Below are 4,906 nucleotides of genomic sequence, written 5' to 3' on the forward strand. Positions count from 1 at the left end.
CAGCATTATTTGTAATAATCAGAACCTGGAAACAACCCAGAACTCGATTCTTAAGTGCTCCCATCTTTGCTCCACACCAGGGGCAGGTCATAGGTAGGAGTGACAGTTACCAGAAGCCTCACTAGGGGTAGTACTTCCAGGTCAAAGCTGGAACAGCTACCCACTACATGGCACTAAAATTTTAATTATGTATTCTGATTGGATATTTTTGAACTGGTAGAGCAGAAAAATATGATGAAGAAATGAAAGAATGTATATTTTCAAAACAATATTCTAGACTCCAAAAGCTGATGAGGTCTGGTGCACAATTACAGCCTAGAGCCACTGCAGCATGAAGGGATCTCATGGGTACAGGCTTTAAGTTGAGCCATAGATAGGTTGACCTATAGAATTTGAACTTAGTTACAATAAAAATTCTCTTTTATTTATATTTGCTTTTTCTGGACCTAAGAATCAAAGTCAAACTTCCAGGGATAAAGTAGAGGTAGATTGAATATCTGCTCTAAAAAGATAATATATTAAATATTTTTTTAAAAAAACATTGACATGCATAGGCTGCATCAGATCAAAAGATATCTGATTAATTTATACAGTTTTTTTACTAGGTAGCCTCCCTGGAGTTGTGAGTTGCAGTCTGGTTATCCTTTGCTTTAATTCTAGCATCCACTTATGAGTGAGTACATACCATGTTTGTCTTTCTGAATCTGGGTTATCTCATTCAGGATGATATTTTCTAGATCCATCCATTTGCCTGCAAACCTCGTGATGTCATTGTTTTTCTCTGGTGAGTAGTACTCCATTGTGTATATGTACCACATTTTCTTTATCCATTCTTCAGTTGAGGGGCATCTATGTTGTTTCCATGTTCTGGCTATTACAAATAATGCTGCTATGAACATAGTTGAGCATATGTCCTTGTGGTATGATTGAACATTCCTTGGGTATATGTCCAAGAGTGGTATAGCTGGGTCTTGAGGGAGGTTGAACCCTGAGAAAGACACAGGGATCACCCAATGACAGAGAAATGAATGAGATCTACATGTACAAACTGGGGGTGGAGGTTGAGAGGTGGGAGTAATGGAGGGCAAGGGTCGGAGGAAAGAAAGCTTAGGGGAGTGGGAGTTCTCAGCTGGATCAGGAGCAGAGTGGGAGAACAGGGAGGGAGATACCATGATGAATGAAGACCCCAGGGGAATAGGAAGAAACAGAGTGCTAGAGAGGTCCCCAGAAATCCACAAAGATACCTCCACTCTAGACTACTGGCAATGGTCAAAAGAGTGCCTGAGCTGACCTGCTCTGGTGATCAGATGGCCAAACACCCTGGCTGTCATGATAGAACTCTCATCCAGTGGCTGATGGAAGCTGGTGCAGAGATCCCTGGTCAAGCCCCAGGTGGAGCTCTGAGAGTCCAATTGGCAAGAGAGAGGAGGGATTGTATGAGTGAGAGATGGAGACCATGATTGGAAAAGGCACAAGGACAAATAGCCAAACTAGTGGAAATGCATGAACTGTGAACCAATGGCTGAGGAGCCCCCATGGAACTGGACCAGGCCCTCTGGATAAGTGAGACAGTTGATTAGCCTGAACTGTTTGGGAGGCCCCCAGGCAGTGGAGCCAGAACCTGTCCTTGGTGCATGGGCTGGCTTTTTGGAGCCTGGGGCCTATGCTGGAACACTTTGTTCAGCTTTGGTGTAGGGAAGAGGGGACTAGACCTGCCTAGGCTGAGTCTACCAGGCTGGGCTGACTCCCCAGGGGAGATCTTGCCTTGGAGGAGGTGGGAATGGGGAGTGGATTGGGGGGGAGGGATGGGAGGTGGAGGAGGGAGAACAGGGGAATTCATGGCTGATATGTGAAATTAAGTTAATTATAAAATAAAAATATAGATATAAAAAATTATACAGTTTTGATCCTAGAAGTAATTGCCACCATTATCCCTAATCCCTCTGTTAATTGGTACCATATAATCTATTTATCCTTCCACTGTCCAGAGATTGCTATTGCATTTAGTTTTGGAAATTGTATGGGATTTCCACTGACTGCCTTTTTGTCTTTGGGAAACTGAGTATCTTCATCTATATAATGTGGATAAAAATGTGGATAAGTTATGACAGTTTCCTTGGGATTAAAACATTACCTCTAAGAGGGAAGAAGAGGCTCATGAGACTCAGGAGTTAAACAAAAGGTCATAGGTGTCAGAAAAAGAAACCTGGAAGATTCTCCATGGACCTACCCACCTCTGCCCCCGCAGTTCAAAAAGAAGTAAATAACTGCTAGGGGAAGAGATTGAACCGGCAAGATTCAGAGAGGGAGGATTCTTAGATGACCAGCTCCCTGCAAGCTGTATAGAAACTTTTATGGTTGCAGCTTTTGTGAGTGGTCACTCATGTTACTGGTGATGCAGCTGCTTTTGAGTCATTCCTGCTTCTGTAAGTAATTGCTCACTGTATTCCTCTTAGTAATAACAAAAAAGAAAAATCTCACTGGTTCACCAAGTTGGACTTTGGTACAATTGTTACTTTGGTCTATCATGGGTTTCTTTTCTGTAGATGAGTAAAGTGTTTCTCTCCAGGGAAAGTCTGTCACACAACAGAACATCTCATAAATAAGTGCAGTTTTTAAGAAGGTAATGGGGTGGAGCGGGCTGAAGAGATGGCTCAACAGTTAAGGGCACTAGTTGATCTTCCAGAGGATGCAGGTTTGAATCCCAGCAACTATATGGGGCCTGGCAACCATCTGCAACTCCAGCTCCAGGGTATCAGATGCCCTTTTCTGACCTTTGTGGGCACTGCATGCACATAGTGCACAGAAATATATTCAGACAAAATTCCCAATCACACAAAGGAAAAAATTTAAAAATCAGTGGGTTTGTGTTAGGGTTCCATTAATGTAACAAATATCTGAAATAATGTAGAACCTTCAATATGTGACCAATTGGTCCCCCATTGCTTTTCAGTCAGTGTTAGGGCAGAATATGGCAAGAGCACATGGTACAGCAAAATTCCTCAGCTGCTGACTAGAGAGCAAATGAAGAGGCTGGAGACCCAATATCACTTTCAAATACATTCCTTTGATGACCTGAAGACCCAACCACTACCATTAAACCTCACTTCTTAATGTTTCCACAACCTCTCCAGAGGACATTTTTTCAATAAGTCCAACACACATGAAAGAACATTTTTTTTTTGGTTTTTCGAGACAGGGTTTCTCTGTGTAGCTTTGCGCCTTTCCTGGAACTCACTTGGTAGCCCAGGCTGGCCTCGAACATTTAAGCTCCATGCTGTGGCATTATTTATATCTTAACAAGTCTATGCTTAATTCCTACAAGTATAGAAAACAAAATGTCAAATGTCCAATAAAAAAACTATAACCAGCACAAAAAATTAATCAAAATGGCATACTTAGAAATAAATGAGATAATGGAATTAGTAGAAAAACAAATTTTAGAAGTTATTATGAACATACATATACTCAAATAAGAAAATAAAATATAATAAAGAAGATATAAAGATCTAAGTACATATACATAAAGATGTAAAGATACAAGTACAAATTCTAGAGCTAAAATATATAATATGCTCAATGTGTAGAATGAGGGAAAGAAAATTAGATACAGCAGAAAAGAAGAGAGGTCTGAATTTGAAATTAGCAGTACAAAATAGAGAAAAACAAGACAAATGAACACCTCAATAAGCTATGTAAAAGATACAAGATGGTTAATGACAGTAGGTTGACATTGGGAAGGAGTTGTTCAAAAAAATACTATGCAAAAGTATGGCTTTTTTTAATGCAAGAAAGGACATAAGCCCACAAAAACTCAGGCAACCTCAAGCAAAATATAACCATACAACAGCTCCTAGAGCCATGCCGCCAAAAACTAGTTACAAGAGAAAAAAAATTTTGAAAGTCTTCACAGTAAAAATATGGAAAGAAAAAAAATAATACAGTAGGCTTGACAATGCTCCAAAATCTATCTTCTGTGTAGAGAACCCCAGATCTACTATAAATGTCTGAAGTTTCAATATACAAAATCAACATAAAAATACATTTATATACCAACTAACTGAATGAAAAATTTAAAAAGCAAACACCATTCACAATATACACACACAATAAAATAAATTAGTTGTGAATCATTTTAAGCCAGGAAGTGAAAAATGTCTGCAAAAAAAAAGAAAAATGGAAGAAATTATGGAGTTCATAAGAAACAGAAAGATACCCATGCTTATAGGTGAAAATAAATGGTATTGTTAATATCTACACTCCTCAAAGCTATTTACATATTCCATATAGTTTCCATCAAAATGCTAGTGACATTTTCTAGAGAAAAGAAAAATAAATTCATATGAACCATAGAGTACCTAAAATAAGAACAGCAATCCTGAGGTAAATATTTGAGATCAAATACTAGGTTTCAAAACACATAGGCAAACTACAGTAATCAGAATAATGTGGTGCTGGCAAAAAAAAAAAAAACAGAGACATCAAAATCAAAGGAATAGAGTAAAAATTTCAGAAAATCACACATTTACAGTCCATGTGTGCTTTATTTTGTTGTGCTTTCTCAGAGATCTCTATTTTGCCCTAGCTCTTCTCAGACTTATGAGCTCATATAACCCTCTAAGTTCAGCTTTTTGAGTATCCAAGACAATTGTATGTAGATGTATCCAACCTTCTTATTAAATAAGAAACACAGAACCAATGCAAAGAAGAAAGCCAAGAGGTCAGAGCTAAGAGCTAAAACCTTACCCTTCCTCCTGCGGTGGTCCTACCTCTCCGAACCAGAGCTACCCCTGTGTTAAAGTCTTTATATAGAGTTCCTGTCCTGCCTTCTCATTGGTTGTAAACCCAACCACATGACCGCCTCCTCACAGCCTGTCTGTATAGGCCTCCAGGTTTTCCATGATTG

Source organism: Peromyscus californicus, unplaced genomic scaffold, assembly GCF_007827085.1.
Source record: "Peromyscus californicus insignis strain IS unplaced genomic scaffold, ASM782708v3 Scaffold_9__1_contigs__length_137607984, whole genome shotgun sequence".
NCBI lineage: Eukaryota > Metazoa > Chordata > Mammalia > Rodentia > Cricetidae > Peromyscus > Peromyscus californicus.